Here is a 16041-nt window from a genome sequence, read left to right as displayed (position 1 = left end):
TTTATTATCTTTATTTTTTTATTGTATAGAGGCAGCCAGAAATTGAGAAGAGGAGGGGAGACAGAAAGGGAGAGAGACAGAGAGACATCTGCAGCAGTGCTTCACCACTCGCAAAGCATTCCCCCTGCAGGTGGGGACCAGGGGCTCAAACCCAAATCCTTGTGCACTGTAAAATGTGCGCTCAACCAGGTGCACCACCACCCAGTCCCTACCCCCCCTTATCTTATTTTAAAGGAAAGAATTGATTGGGGAAGACTTAATGGAGAGGAGGTAGATTTTGTATCCAAATTATTCAGCTGGGTCATTATAACAAAATACCACAGGCCAACTAGCTCATAAACAACAGAAATTTGATCCTCACAGTTCTGGAAGCTTAAGGCCAAGATCACAATAGCAAAATTGATGAAAAGAATATAGGGTAATTTTCTAAGATTAGTGATCTGGAGACACATGCGATCCCTTCGTCCAGAAGTTTTAAGATTTATGCCCTATACATTATCATAATGTCAAAGGAAATAAAGATTTTTACCTTTGCACAGCAAACTTTAACTACTGAATCCCAAGGACTCAGTGGCTGTAGCAACCTCCAAAAAAGAAATGGACCCAGTCAGGAGAACCTCTTTGAGTTGACACGGCAACACATCTGCTAGCCAAATGCTTTAGCAGAAGATTATAAATTGCCTACCAGAAATCAACTAGATTTCCAAAGCATCTTAGTTTGTTCAAATAAAGCTGATATATAACTATTTCATATTTTACTTAACTTTGGTGCTGTGGTTTCTTTCTCTTTCTTCCTTCCCCCTATCCCCCACCGTGTGTGTGTGTGTGTGTGTGTGTGTGTGTGTGTGTGTGTGTGTGTGTGTGTGTGTGTGTGTGTGTGTCTTTCCTGAAAAAGTCAGTCTGGACATATCAGTAATGAGAAGGAAAAAGAGGAAAAAGGGGAGGGACAGAGGGGGAGAAGGAAGAGGAGGAGTAGAAAAGACGGGGTAATTTTGGTAACATAATATATGTCAATTCACCTACAAATGAAGCATTTCCCTGGGCAGAGGCCATCTTGAGAAGGACTGTGCCAATGAACAAGTCATGCTCTGAGAAAGCTTTCTATAAGTGAGCCATAGGGGAAAATAAAAATCTTTTTGAAGAAGTCTGCCAAGCCTAAAGAAATGAAACTAAAGGAATCTGGGATATAAAATTAAACGCAGACCTGATAAAATGTGGTGTTAGTGAAATGAAAATGAGAGAAATGTCATAATTCATTCATCATCTTTGAGAATAGTAAAACATTTGTTTTCTCTTCTACATTACCATGAACACATAACAATATTTGTAGAAAACTGAATCAGCATATTAAATACTTGAGGGACATAAAAATTATATGTAGATTATTTCATAATTATGACTACAGATATCTTCCACTAAGGAATTACTATAAGATTCCAAAAGAAAGAACTTTAATATTCATTTTCTGTTGCTCTCATAAATTTTCACCCTTAGTAAGAGAATTTTGTAGAGGGGAGGATATCTGGAAAATAAACAAATCATTCCAGTATTCATTGTGTCAAGTGAAAGACTGAAAAATGCATATTAACATATATACATGGTGAAGTCTTCCTTCTCATGATTTAATGTTTTAATACAGTAGGAAGTGATATTCTTGTCCACGTGGCTCTCCCAGATATCTCGCTAACTTTCCTTTAAGAAATGTCAATGATGTTGCTGCTGCTGTGGTTATATCCTGCACACCATTCAGTATGAGCTTTTGGTGATGTTGGAGTTCCAACCAGGGATCACTTGCATACAAGCAACATCCCAACTCTCAGTGATGCTATTCTCATGGATAGATACTTCATGAGATCTCAATGCACATATCAGCTAATGCACAGTACGATTGATTTTTCATCTTTAAAAAAAAATTGCTTATCCTAGTTTGTGTTTTCAAATGGAATCCAGCTGCACAGTATTCTATCAGAGAGCTAAACCATAATTTAATTAATCAGCATCCTAAACTGTTGGTATGTTTCATATTGGTTTGCTACCCTTCCCCCCCGACCTCTGAGGGAATTGGTTTGGCCCTTGCTAGTTTCACGCCCTGCTCTCTCCCTGCCCCCTATGCTAAGGATGTCCAGAGTCCCAGCAGCAGCCGTGGAGGGAGAATGATGGAGAAGCACATGGTGTGGTGATTTTCCCATTCGTGAATAAAGATTAAACTGCAGCTTCTCGGCCCATCCGTGCGTCCTCGAGTCTCTGTCTCTGTCTACCGCCGCGCTAGCCCAGCCTGCTGGAGCCTCCGACCTTTAACAACAAATGGTGCCCAGGTGGACCTGACCTGCGCATCTCTCAGATAAGTAAAGACAATTTGGCTACCTATGTACTATGGCCTTCTCTTCTGCTTGTGAAGAGATCTCCAAAGGCATCTGCCCTTTCTTCACGAGACTGTTTCGCTGTTTCTGGAACATTTATCTCTGGACCACTCTGTGGTTTCTGCCCAACGCCAGCCCGCAGGAGCCCAACGCCAGCCCACATGAGCCGGTTTTCTGCCGCGTGGCGCAGGGCATTGGACGTGGGCTCCCTCCACGCTTCTCGGACGCTGGGAGCAGGGCAGCAGACATGGCAGGGCCATGGGGCAGGGCCGCAGCAGCCTAACATGGCCACCACCCCAGGGCACCTCGGCCCACGCCTTCTGCACAGCTGGCCCGCCCACCCTCATGCTATGAAGTCTGGACAGATCCCGGACCACCCGGAGACCACGGGCTCCCTGCCGAAACTGGGCCCCCTGGCCAAGATCTCCAGCTTGGGTCTGAAGGCAGACAAGCTAGAATATGCAGAAATTCGTCCAGAGATCGCAACCTGCAATTTCTAGAAGTAAAGCTGCCCAAGAGGCCACCGCTGGACAACACACTCCCAGAACAGCTAAGACAGTATAGATCTAAATTCGTGTTTAAAATGACGTGTCTTCGTAACAAAAGTTTCTCTCCTTGTGTATTAAAGACCATGTTTATGTGTGTTTAAAGTTTGGTAAACAGTAACTTTAAGGTTAAAAATGTAACTTTAAGGCTAAATTATTACCAGGCAAAGTTAAATGAAAAAGGTTTTCAACGTAATTCTCATAAAGATAAAATTAACTTACATTTAAAGTCTGAGGTAAAAATTAGTTAAAAATCAATATATTTTAACTAAGTTGGTAAAAAAAAAAAAAACCTGTGCACACCTAGGGGGTGTCTCCATCTTGAATGGGTGTAACAAAAAGGTTAAAAAGACGTTATTGATATGTAAAAGTCTCAAATTCCTTCTCAATTAGAAATGTTAGGTTGCTATGGTTATGCTAATAATTCTCATGCCTGAGGCAGGCCTTTTTCTTTCTATGGTTCATGTTTGCCTTTCCACATTTTATTGTTTGAACTTTAAATAGCTTTGGAATCGTGCTGGAAAGGACTTCCAATTGTGATACAGTTATCAATTGTGGTAAACTTCTAACCTGCTACAAGTTTTGTTTCATAAGTAAGTGAATTGCAGCTGTCAAGTTCTCTACAGAAAAGCAGAATTCCGATGGCTGACATGCTAGAAAATGCCCGTCGAGGCAAGTACGCCCCCCAGAGGCAGGAAATGTTTTTTTTAAGCTGATAAAGTTTTGCCCACAGAGGCAAAAAATGGCCCCCTCAGGCCTTCCCTTGGCAGCACACTGGTTCTTGTTACTCGCTTACATGTTTCTCCATGTTTGTGCCAGTTTCTTTTTTGAAAATGCCTGTACGATATAGGTTTCTGTTCACCCCACACCCGATACTGTGGTCATTTAGTTAAAAACAGAAGGGGGAATTGTTGGTATGTTTCATATTGGTTTGCTACCCTTCCCCCCGACCTCTGAGGGAATTGGTTTGGCCCCTGTTAGTTTCGCGCCCCACTCTCTCCCTGCCCCCTATGCTAAGGATGTCCAGAGTCCCAGCAGCAGCCGTGGAGGGAGAATGATGGAGAAGCACATGGTATGGTGATTTGCCAGTTTGTGAATAAAGATTAAACTGCAGCTTCTTGGCCCAGCCGTGTGTCCGCGAGTCTCTGTCTCTGTCTACCACTGCGCTAGCCTGGCCTGCTGGAGCCTCCGAACTTTAACAACAAGTAACAGAAACTTAGCTCCAAGCCCATTACTGTACTAAAATAAAATCTGCCAGGCAGAGATGCACTGGGTTAAGTGCACACAGTATTATGAGCAAGGACCTGAGTTTAAGCCTCCCACACTCCCCACCTGTAGCGGGGACGCTTTATGAATGGTGAAGCAGGTCTGCAGGTATCTATCTTTCTCTCTCACCTCTGCCTTATCTCCCCTTCCTCTCTCTATAACTCTCTGTCCTATCAAATAAAATAGGGAATAGAAAGAAAGAAAAAATGTCCACCCAGGGCGTTGGATTTGGACTGCTGGCACCAAGCCCAAGCAATACCCTAGTGGCAAAACAAAACAAACAAAACCTATTTATTTGAATGACATGTACAAAATGGCCTATTATTTTTAATACTTTATGTATTTATTGCACAGAAACAGAAACTGATAAGAAAGGATGAGCCAGAAATGGAAAGAGGGAGTCGGGCGGTAGCGCATCAGGTTAAGCGCACATGGCATGAAAAACAATAATAACTACAACAATAAAACAAGGGCAACAAAAGGGAATAAATAAATAAATATTAAAAAATAAAAGAAATGGAGAGAATGAGACGCCTGCAATACTGCTTTACCACTAGTGAAACTTCACCCCCTGTAGGTGGAGACTGAGGGGCTTGAACTCAGGACCTTGTGCATTGTAACTAGTTTGCTCTACCAGGTGTGCTACAGCCCAGCCACACAACCTAATTTTTTTTTAAAAATTAATATTTATTTATTCCCTTTCGTTGTCCTTGTTTTATTGTTGTAGTTATTAATGTCATTGTTGTTGGATAGGACAGAGAGAAATGGAGAGAGGAGGGGAAGACAAAGAGGGGGAGAGAAAGACACATACAGACCGGCTTTACCACCTGTGAAGTGATTCCACTGCAGGTGGGGAGTCGGGGGCTCCAACTGGCATCCTTACACCAGTCTTTTCACTTTGTGCCACCTGTGCTTAACCCATTGCGCTACAGCGTGACTCCCACAACATAGAATTTTTAAAGACAGAATAAACCAAAAAGTTGTTTATATGTCTCAAAGTATACAAATTCTAGAAGCATCAAAAATAACAGGAAGATCATTCCATTGCATTTCTCTCTCTCTCTCTTTCCCCCTCTCCCTCTATCTCTCTAATAAGTGGTATTGGAACACTGTTTTCATTAGCTACATGTGTTGCAAAAGCACATTTCTCCAAGATGAAAAGACCTCCAACTCCATCAACTGTTTCCTCCCCACTCTTAACTTTTCAGTTTTCAATAGTGACATCCAGGAGTTTTTTAAGTCAGCTGAAATATTAAGATACAGGTAATACTTACTGACAAGTCACTACTGAACAAATATGTCCTGTATCTGATTAACCTGAGCTTGAAAATGGCAACCTATTTGTACAGTCTTAGTAACACTAGTCATGGTTCGTCAGAACCCTTCAACCCCAGGCCTAGAAAGTTCCATGGGATGGGGTGGGTCAGCATGTACCTCAACACAGGGTTTAGAAAGCACAAAGAACAGTAGCAGAGGAAGTCTATCCAACTGATCTTTTATCTTATTTGTTGCAAAAACGTACGTACGTACGTGTGTGTGTGTGTGTGTGTGTGTGTGTGTGTGTGTGTGTGTGTAATTTTAGGAGGGAAACATAGCCCTTTCTGAACACTTGGGTTCTTTGAAATTTTTGGTTTTTCATTTGTTTTTATTTAATTTCTGCTACCAGGGTTATCACCATGGCCAGGTCCCTGCATGACTTTATCACTCCCAGTGACCATTTCTTGATTTCATTATCATATTTTATTTTAATTTTGCCAAAGCACTGCACAGTTCTGGTGCAGGGGATTCAACCTAGAACTTCAGAGACTCGAGTATAAAAGATTTTTGCCTAACAATTATGCTATCTCTCTCACACCCAGTGACCTTTTTTTCCCTCCTAAATTGAGAAAAAAGAAAGAGAGAGAGAGAGAGAAGGAGAGAAAGGCCATAGCACCACCGTACCACTTTCTCTTTGCAGGGGCTATGTGAAGACCTGAGACCCAAACCTGGTCCCCATGCATGGCAACATATGTGCTCTACCATGTGAACTCTACTAGGTGAGTTATCTGCTATCCCAAAAAACATTAATGTTTTAAAATACTAAAATAGGCTGGAGACAGACCAATACTTTATCATAGTGTAAAAAAGATGACTGGGTTCATCTTCAAGTATTTTCTTAATTTTTTTCTCTGTATTTCATATTTCATTTATATTTTCACCAAGTTTACTTGAGTCAAAACTGTATATTGGTTTTGTACTTTTTTAAAAAAGTCTATGTAAAAAGGCAAGTCAAAGTTTTAAGTCCTTGAATAAGTGCCATTTCTTTTAAGTCACTGGTAAGAAATGTTAGAACACTGTGTCAAAGATCAACTGGAGAAAAGAAAAAGCAGTTGTTGGCAGAGAACAGAGCTAAAAGAAATGTGGGTGTGGAAAAGTAGGTCCTTTCCTCCTTCCCTGTATCTTACTCATTTTCAATCACTAACAGGAACACATTAGAAATGAATGGTTCACCACTTATTCTCCAAAGTTTTATGTACTCACAAACATGGTACACATTTAAAGCTGCCATTTCCTAAATAGATCTCTTTGGGAAATGAATTCTATTCTCAACAACAGAAATCCACACAGGCAGGATGTTCCTTTGTTCTAGGTAAAGTTGTATCTCAACAAGTCAGCAGCTCATCCAGGGAAACTAGTGTAACCGAACATAAAAATCTCATTAGAAAATATAGCCAGTGTCACAAGGGACCACTTGTGAGAAATCCTCCAAAGTCGAAATTCTCAGGAAGCCGCACTGCCAGGTTATGCCATCACTCATCAGAGAACTGCTCCCCAGTGGGGATTTCACAGTGACCTAGAAACAAGGGCAAACACTCAGTATTTTCTCAGTATCACTGATTTCTCTAATACTCCTCACTTGCTATTCACTGCAGAATTTCTCAATTAAAAAATAAATAAAATAAAACCTTAGAGCAACAGTAATAATCTGGTATGCTATTAAATATACTAACTCTTCTGTCAAAATAAGTATTATTTGAAGGAACCTCCCCCCTTTGTTTTAGGAATATGTGTATCCTATATGTACAATACCAATACCAATACTGTTTTAAAAATATACTGAAGCTCTGGGATATAGCATAGTGGTTATGCAGAAAGGTCTTCAGGCCTGAAGCTCCACAGGTTCCAGGTTCAAAACCCAGTACCAGTACCACCAGAAGACTGAATGGAGCAGAGCTCCAGTGTAAAAAAAATAGATAGATAGATACCCAAGACACCCATCTCATATCTGCAATCAGATTAAAAATCTGTACACTAGAGGTATATATATATGGAAGAGGCAAGGGCACCAAGATATTATAGCCTATGGTAGAGGAAAGGAGTTCCTGCCTTCAAGAGAAGTTTTTTTTTCCTCAGCAGCAGATTCAAACTCAAACTACACTCTATCTCTGAACCCTACAAATGATCCCCAGTGGTTTTCATCTTTAGGATTTTAAAAATAGTTACTGGTTATTCTCTGTGTACCAAACATTACTAGATGTTAGAGATACATCGGGAAAATGCAAAAACAACAGAATTTAGGACAACATAAACTCCAGGAGGTATCCTGATTTATTAGTTGGCACACAGCAAGCACTCAGTAGTACTATTATTATTTTCTTTATTTTTCCATCAGGGTTACCCCTGGGATTTCTTAACCATTTTCCCCTTTCTGTTTATTTTTGACAGAGGGTAAAAGACAGAGAGAGCTAAAAGAAGAGACGCCTGCAGCACTGCTCCATCATTTGTGAAGCTTACCCACTACAGGTGGGGACTGGAGGTTTGAACCCAGATTCTCACATATGGCAAAGTGTGCGCTCTACCAGGTGAACTACCACCAGGGCCCCTCAATAAATAATTTTCCAAGAATCAATCACTGCCAGAGCTCTTCCAATATATACTAGAGGGAAGGCAGGTGTGGAAAATAACAAATGACATGCAATTATTTATATGACTGAGTATAAAAGCTGGTGATAAATACTAAGAATGAACTCAAAGCAAGAAGGAATGATTTTATCAGTAGTTTTATATTGGAAGGTTAGGGAAGAACTCTGAGAAATTCACACTCAAACTGACACCTGAAGGAAAGATGAGCCCAAGAAAAGTAGTAGTAGTAGTGGTGGTGGTGGTGGTGGTGGTGGTGGTGTGTAGGGGAGGATGTTATAATTCAATATAGTCCAAACTTGTATGTCTCTGGGGCCCCCACTTCCCTTTCAGATCTTTTTCATCTCTGTCCACAAAGAACATTGATAACAATGTCCCTTACTGTTTTACAAATCAAAAGTTCCTGCTAGAAAAGCAATTACTGAATCATAATTTTAACATGATTTCTTACTTACTTTTCAGAAAGATAAGGAAAATACTTACCCTTATGAAAAGAACTTTAAGTTAAACCACAATTGAAGCTACTACCTACTGCTGGTTATGTTCTTTATTACAAAAAAAACTAACTTTTGCACCTATTTCTTTTCTAAGTCCAAGTGCTTAACACATTTTTTTTTAAAAAAGAAATAGAAAAAGGCTATAATCCAAGTTTCTTTGAGTCAATTAGCACAAAAGTTCAGTGATAAATTCACTGACCAGCTGTATCAAACTATTCCCACTGGATGCTTCTCTCCAGTATACATTTTTCTCCTTGTCTATTCATCTTTAATCTTTTTCCAGTCTTTCTTCCTCTATATGATCTGGAAATTAAAAGGTACCTTGGCAGAATTATTGGTAATTTTTCTCCCAACTACAGTATAGTTGCATGTGTCTTTACTAATTTTATTTATTTATTTTTGAGAGAGATGCAGAGAGAGAGAGAAAGAAAGAAAGAAAGAAAAACACCAGAGCACTGCTCAGCTCTGGCTTATGGTGGTGCTGGGGATTGAACCTGGGATTTAGGAGCCTCGGGCATGAGAGTCAGTTTGTAGAACCATTATGCTGTCTCCTCTTCCCTAGTTGCATGTTTTTAATGCAAAGGATGATCTGTGAAAAATACTGTAAAACCCAAAACTTTTTTATATTAAAAGATGAATTTTTTTCATTGTACTCAGTGGAGGGGGGGGAAGGAGGAGGTTTTTTCCCCTGGCAGATGAATCTCCTAGTGCTTGACTTTAAACATGTCACTTATCATAATAAACAATAAAAGCTGAATTCAATTTAGGATTTTTCTGATGAACATATTCTACCAGATCCAACAGAAGAATATCATCAGCACATTCTGATCTGTCAAGTGACACATGCTCTCTTATGCAGGCCTGAGCTGCCTCAAGGAATCACAGCAGCAACACTGGTCTTTGTAGCTAAAAGCCCAAATTCTATACCCTACCTTACTTAGTTTCCTGACAATTTCTGTTGTTGTCCAACTGACTCCATTAAATTGTGAACACTTAGCCGTTTTACAGGCTGTTCTCTTTCAAACTCATAGCTCAGAGAATTCCAACAGATGTTCTGGCCTCCTGCCTGAAGTTTAACACTCCAACTTCGCTTGCAAAACTTTTCTAATGGGACCTCCTTTTTAGCACTAGTATTCTGCTGAATTGACACTTTGGGCAGCAACATTATAAACACAACTAAGACCACATATTTATTTTATTTATTTTTTTATTTTCCCTTTTATTGCCCTTGTTTTTGTTGTTGTTGTAGTTGTTGTTGATGTCATCATTGTTGGATAGAACAGAGAGCAATGGAGAGAGGAGGGAAAGACAGAGAGGGGGAGAGAAAGATAGACATCTGCAGACCTGCTAAACCACCTGGGAAGCAACTCCCCTGCAGGTGGGGAGCCTGGGGCTCAAACCAGGATCCTTATGCTGGTCCTCGTGCTTTGCGCCACGTGAGCTTAATCCGCTGCACTATCGCCCAACCTCCAAGACCACATATTTTAATAGCTGTTTAGTGAAATAATTAAAGTCACCAAAGTCCTTCAAGGAATTTTCCAATCACATAAAGAAGAGTAGAGAGTGGCTAGTCAAAGTGTCGCTTGATGTAGCTTTAAGAAAAATTAAACTTTTAACAGGGAAAATATTAACTAAATCTAGTGTTTCTTTCATTCTCCACTTAAAAGGTCTGCAAATTTCATCAACAGGACAGAATCCAGCCACTAGGCTGGATTCTGTCCTGTTGTGACTTTCTAAACGTGAGCACCATTATTTCTTCCTAGTACCTAAATGGACTCCCCGCTCTAAGCCTGGTCCACTCCAACTCATCTTTATACAGTCACCAGAGTGATACACCTATAGCTCTTCATCTCAGGTGAGCTCACAATGGATAAAAAAAGGATTTCATAGCCACCCAGCAAAGGAGCCAAAAAGGAGAAAGGGGCTGAAATTCAGTTCTGCTCTACTCAACAGGAAAAAATTCCGTAATTCACACAGATGTCTCTCCCCCCTCCCCCCCTCCTCCTCCTCCTTCTCTCTCTATCTCTCTCTCATACACACACACACACACACACACACACACACACACACACACATCAAAATAATATAAGTGGTTACCTTCTATTTCCAATGCAATTCACACTCTTTCCCATAGCCGAGAATCCCAAGGTCTTCTGGTTTAGACTGTTAGCCCAACTCCCACTGGAACCCTAGTTCGTCTTGCCTCTACTGCAAACACACTGTTCAGGGACACAGGGAGCATGCCCTCCATCAAGATGTCTGCATCTGTGATGATTCTTGCTGCCCAAAAACTTTTCTCCCAGCTATACCCCAACCCTTCTTCCTTCAGGCTCCCTGCTCAAATGTAAACAATGTGAAAAGTCCTCTCAGAAAACCATACCTAAATGGTATTCCCAACTTCCACATTCTTGTCCCAATCCCATTTTACTTGTCCTTTGAGTGCACTGATCTGCTTGATCCATTTAGTGTCCTTTCTCCAATCAATAGAATAGCACTGTATTGATAGGAATATACATGTCAAAAGTATTGCTTCTATCTGAAAACACTGAACCAAACTCTGTCACTTACTCCCCTACCTTCCACAAACTAACTAAATAAATAAAACCTTCCTTCCTATAAGCAGGGACCAGGGCTTGAACCTGGGTCTTTTGGCATGCTACTTTGTGGACTCTAACCAGCTTTGTGTGCCACTGACCAGCTCCAGAAGATAAACATTCTAATTCTAACATAAACTATTCCCTTATAGATTTTCTCAGCAGGAATTCTAACCACAAGCTTTAAAAAAGGGGGTGGGTGGGTAATAATATTGGTGGGGAGAATACAGGTCCAAGAAGGATGACAGAGGACCTAGTGGGGGTTGTATTGTTATATGGGAAACTGGGGAATCTTATGCATGTACAAACTATTGTATTTACTGTTGAATGTAAAACATTAATTCCCCAATAAAGAAATAAAAATAAATAAAAAAACAAAGTTTAATAAATCTAAAATTATGTATTTATAGTGATCTGCCATTATTCTTTTGCATTTTTGCTTTCATGAATACTTAAGAAGTGGTGTTAAACTGAACACTTCCTTTCTAAATGAGCTAGCATGTTTCTGTAATCTCTGACATCTCAGATTCCAGAAGCCTTGAGTAAGCCTCAGTTTTTTTGTCTCAGAAAAGTGAGTTTAGCCAGCTGGATATTTATTAGAGATTAATATGGTGTTATTTAAGATGAAAGCACTAGAAAACAAGATGATAAAGAGCTCAAAGTCAAACAAACACTTTGAAATTATAATCAAATACAAAGTGTACTGTGGTGACTACCCACAAATTATCATCTACCAGCCTTAGTAAGAAAGGAAGAAGTGTGTGGTCCAAGAGGTGGTGCAGTGGATAAAGCACTGGAATCTCAAGCATGAGGTCCTGAGTTCAATCCATGGCAGCACATATACTAGATTGATATCTGATTCTTTCTCTCCTCTTATCTTAAGCCAGAAAGAAAGAAAGAAAGAAAGAAAGAAAGAAAGAAAGAAAGAGAGAGAGGAAGGAAGGAAGGAAGGAAGGAAGGAAGGAAGGAAGGAAGGAAAAAGAAAGGAAAACAAAAAGAAAGGAAGGAAGGAAGGAAGGAGCAAGCCCTGCAAGGAGGACATTTCACAAGTGGTGGAGCAATAATACTGGTGTCTTTCCTCTATGTCTCACTATCTCTCTCTCTCTCTCTCATTCTTTATTTAAAAAGAAGGAGAAGGAGAAGGAGGAGGAAGAGGAGGAGAAGGAGAAGGAGGAGGAGGAGGAGGAGAAGGAGAAGGAGAAAGAGGGGGGTCTGGGCAGTAGCACAGTGGGTTAAGCACACATGGTGCGCAAAGTGCAAGGACCAGAGTAAGGATCCTAGCTTGAGCCCCTGGCTCCCTACCTGCAGGGGAGTCGCTTCACAGGCAGTAAGCAGGTCTGCAGGTGTCTTTCTCTCCCATCTGTCTTCCCTTCCTCTCTCCATTTCTCTATGTCCTATCCAACAACACCAGCTATAACAACAGTAACAACAAAGGCAACAAAATAGGGAAAATGGCCTCCAGGAGCAGTGGATTCATAGTGTGGGCACCCAGGAAGAAGAAGAAGTGAAGGCAGAGCCAGAGAAGTGAATTTAAAAATAAAAAAAAGGAAGGAAAGAAAGTTTCTATTACTGAGTTGCTTCTATTTTGTAGTTAAACTTCAGTTTGCCCAACAATTTTCCTCACTAGTTGTTCATGAGACTTGAAAATGTTTTCAATAAACCTTAAAGTTACCAAAGTCTCACGTTAATAGGTAGAACATGTGTTTGTATAGTTGGGAGTATATGCTTGTCTTCCAACTGTAGAAAGACTTACAAAGTTCTGAATTACTGAATGGCTTGCCAAGAACAATTTACATAAAGAAAGCCATGAAAAAGATGCTGGAGTTATATTTCACCAACTCCTTTGCAGCCAAGAGTTTAGATGAAAATTACACTGTTCTGGGAGCTGGGTGGTAGCACAGTGGGTTAAGTGCACATGGCACGGCACAAAGTGCAAGGACCGGCTTAACGATCCCAGTTCGAGCCCCCGGCTCCCCACCTGCAGGGGAATTGCTTTACAAGTGGTGAAGCAGGTCTGCAGGTGTCTGTCTTTCTCTCCCCCTCTCTGTCTTCCCCTCCTCTCTCCATTTCTCGCTGTCTTTTCTAACAAAGAGGACAATAATAATAATTACAACAATTAAAAAAAAAAAAAGAAAATTACACTCTTCTTCCAAGTGAGTTCAATGTGACCTGGAAGACAGGCAAGGCAGTCTCCACTCCTTCTGGCTGTTTCTACTAGTAAATACAGTCTAGAAGAGGTGGGGCTAGTCCCTATCTGCTTCTAGTCTTCTACTCTGTAGATGAGGAGAAAACTAGAGAACAGGAAAGGAAGGAGTGATAGACAAAGAAACAGACACTAGCAGATATGGCTGCACTAGCAGTAGCTGAATTATGCCTTCTAGAGACTCATTACCAGCTTCCTGTGAGTAAGGTGCTAATGGAGACAGCATTCAAATACTTGACTTACACTCATGGTAGTGTATTTATGATTCAGTTGTTCTACTGGCTACGTCCTGATGTCCCACCCCCAACCACTGGAATTGAGATAGTAGCCTCCTTTTCTGATCTTGTTTTTCTGATGTTGTAGGAGTCCATGGTAAAGACTCAGCCTAATGTGATCTCTTCCAGACTTGCTAGTCATTCTGTGAGTCTGTAATCACTACTGTTTAACTTCCTTCTGTTCTGGATACCTACAATGGTTTATTTCCTGAATGGAAGCTGAGTGAGTAGGTGTCTACTCCTCTTACTAGCTGTGAGTAGGGTTAAGTCTTGGGTTTAGTCTTGGGTTTAGTGCTCTGTAGAGCTTACAGGGTAAAACTTTTAGAGGCTTTTAAGTTCTGAGGCACAGCAATTCAGACTTGGCACCTGATAAACAATGTAGTCCCTGTCTACTTGTGGATCAAAATTCAACTGAGTATATGAAGTTAGTTCACATGAAAACCATAAGAATAACATATTAAATACCTAAGTCACAGGTTATATTGAGCTATTAAAGCCATGACATACTTTTCTATACAAAAATGTGTCGTGCTTTTTCCGACAACTCAGTTTATTAGCAAGTATTATTGAAAGCCAGCATGCAGGGAGGAAAAAAAGAACTAGAAGACTTCCTGGGAGGACAGATGGATGGACTGATGTAATTTACTATTTCTTGGTTGGTGAGGTGAGCACTTTAGTGAGGGAAGTACTAAAAACTTGTACAAACAGCTTCATGAATCAGCAAGACTGAAAGCTTTAAAAATATCCAATAGTCAAGAGTCAGACAGTAGCACAGTGGGTTAAGTGCATGTGGCCCAAATCACAAGGACTGGCCTAAGGATCGCAGTTCGAGTCCCCGGCTCCCCACCTGCAGGGGAGTTGCTTCACAGATGGTAAAACAGGTCTGCAGGTATCTATCTTTCTCTCCCCCTCTCTGTCTTCCCCTCCTCTCTCCATTTCTCTCTGTCTGATCCAACAATGACATCAATAAAACAACTGCCATTATAAAGAAACTATAACTGAGAGAGTTTAACTTTGCTCCAAGGACAATGAGAAAACAGGCAATAAAGATGGGACATGAAACCAGACTTTCTGGTTCAACAATCTGTTCCTTTTAAGCATTACCCTACACTGTCTCCTTGGGATCCTTTTCATAATTAGCAGGCAAGCATTTTATGAATATTGGGGCTTAACGTAAATTGTGCGTTCCAGACAAGGTCAGATTCATAGTTAGAGGTTTCTCACCCCCTTCCTATTCGACTTCTCTTCTGGCTACGCCTACAAAGCAAATACTGTCTTCCACACTGATGCTGTTGCTGCCCTCATATTTGAAAAGCCAAGCAGGATCTTCCTTAAATTCTTAATAATAGATTCAAGATGGAAGTGGAACCAGTACAACTTTCCAGAACTGCTTTTTCTCAAGTACAGCAGACTCAATTTATGTGAAGTATCCAGGGATGCAGAGTACCCTCCTGCACCATGGAGTGCACATACAGAGAGTTCCTGTCTGTTTCTGATTCTCCACTTATCACCGAGACAACCAGCTAATTCCTTGCAATTGAATGACAAGTAAATCTAATACTGTCTCGCTGTGCATGTCCTGCCACGATCTACACACTGGACCACAGACAAAACTCACAGTCTGGGAGGAATGGCTAGACTATACAATGTATTCTGTTTCATATAAAATGCTGCATCAAGTAGCATAATCCAGATAGATAAATCCATAAAAAGAAACATCTTAATCTCTATTTCTGCTTACAGCATACCCAATGCTACATAAACAACATTTCCACTTGCCAGTATTCAGGGCAATGGTTTTTAATTCACAATTATCTAAACTGTCTGAATCATTCAAATCATATATTTTATAATTTTCTAACATGCTAGCAGGAGATTTCACTTCTCTTCCACTTACATTCTATTTCTTATCACCTCTTCACACTAAATAGGACTCATTTTCATGGGATTTTCCACAATCAAATATGCTTTAAGCTAATTCAAGTATGTACTAGTCTGATATTTATTAAGAAGAGTTCATTCCTTGTATCTACAACAAACTTAAATACATCTATTGAAAGTAAGATAAAATTATCAACTATAGTCACTAAATTTACAGGTAGCTTTATTGTAGGCTTTTTAGTTTTGGTTTTATTTCAACCTGAAAAAATCTTATCTCTCCGCCCACTGTAAACATTAAGTTCTACCTACCTAACTGGTATAACAGAGCCATTCAATCATGTTGCAGAGAAGGGCTTCAGTGTTTAGGACTATATATCTTATGAAAAAAAAAATTATATGCTAGTTCTTGAGGGACATAAAAGTATCTTTTCTTTATAGTAAATAATAATACAAAGGTTAGTTTGTCTTTTTAATAAAGCCCTTTTCTTTAACCTTGCCTACTCTATAGAAGAAGCATCTG

General features: G+C 40.2%; 1 protein-coding gene across 3 annotated transcripts in view; it reads right to left on the bottom strand.

Annotated features, from left to right (window-relative positions):
• Positions 1 to 16041, bottom strand: part of PLOD2 (procollagen-lysine,2-oxoglutarate 5-dioxygenase 2) — a 95846-nt gene that overhangs the window by 63561 nt on the left and 16244 nt on the right. Inside the window, exon 1 of one of the 3 annotated variants that reach the window (XM_007518072.3) lies at positions 530 to 551. The exons of the other annotated variants lie outside the window; for them this stretch is intronic. The gene's annotated coding sequence lies outside the window, so the exon portion shown is untranslated. Of the gene's footprint in view, positions 1 to 529; positions 552 to 16041 lie in introns of those variants that run through there. 3 annotated transcript variants of the gene reach the window in all.

Source organism: Erinaceus europaeus, chromosome 9 (assembly GCF_950295315.1).
Source record: "Erinaceus europaeus chromosome 9, mEriEur2.1, whole genome shotgun sequence".
In the NCBI taxonomy this organism is placed as follows: Eukaryota; Metazoa; Chordata; class Mammalia; order Eulipotyphla; family Erinaceidae; genus Erinaceus; species Erinaceus europaeus.
Note: the sequence above shows the minus strand (reverse complement) of the source record. Positions and strands in the feature narration are given on the sequence as shown.